This window comes from Eurypyga helias, unplaced genomic scaffold (assembly GCF_000690775.1).
Source record: "Eurypyga helias isolate BGI_N326 unplaced genomic scaffold, ASM69077v1 scaffold38132, whole genome shotgun sequence".
Taxonomy (NCBI): Eukaryota; Metazoa; Chordata; class Aves; order Eurypygiformes; family Eurypygidae; genus Eurypyga; species Eurypyga helias.
The window spans coordinates 2034-2559 of NW_010237227.1; the positions used below are offsets into that span (position 1 = coordinate 2034).

Consider the following 526-nt stretch of genomic DNA (forward strand, 5'->3'; position numbering starts at 1 on the left):
GGAATGTGTCCCTGCCCATGGAGCGGGGGGCTGGGTGGGCTTTAAGGTCCATCCCAACCCATTCCCTGACTCAATCCCAAGCCGTAGGGCGGGAGAGGCGGAGATCATTGCCAGCCTTGCTGAGGGAAGGGGGGAAAAAAATCCCGATCCGGCTGCTGGGAGAGCCCACGAAAGGCACAACCTTTGGATTTATTGGGAAAGCCGGGCGTGAAGCGGATTCTTGGCAGCCCGGAGCGAGGGGACCTTCGGCCTCGCGGGCGGCGCTGGAGCTGGACTTTGCCACCCCGCGCCCCGTTGCCGGGCTCCTTCCGGGAATCCTCTCATCCCAGGGCAGGATAAGACCCATCCGCCATTCCCACCTCCCCATTCCCAGCCCTATATCCCGAGAAACCCCCGGGGAGTACCAACCCCAGCCCTTCGGCGTGACGTTAGCCGTGCTCCTTCCTCGCCGGCGCTGGGCAGCGATCTAAAAAAAGGGCTGTTTTGGCCCAAAAAAGCCTCGAGGAGAGCGAGGCGAGCGGCTCGG

General features: G+C 63.3%; 1 protein-coding gene across 1 annotated transcript in view; it reads left to right on the plus strand.

Moving 5' to 3' along the window:
- LOC104506443 (tripartite motif-containing protein 7-like) overlaps positions 1-526 on the plus strand; it is a gene marked incomplete at both ends in the record, with an annotated part of 3077 nt that overhangs the window by 1932 nt on the left and 619 nt on the right. The window lies entirely within an intron of this gene.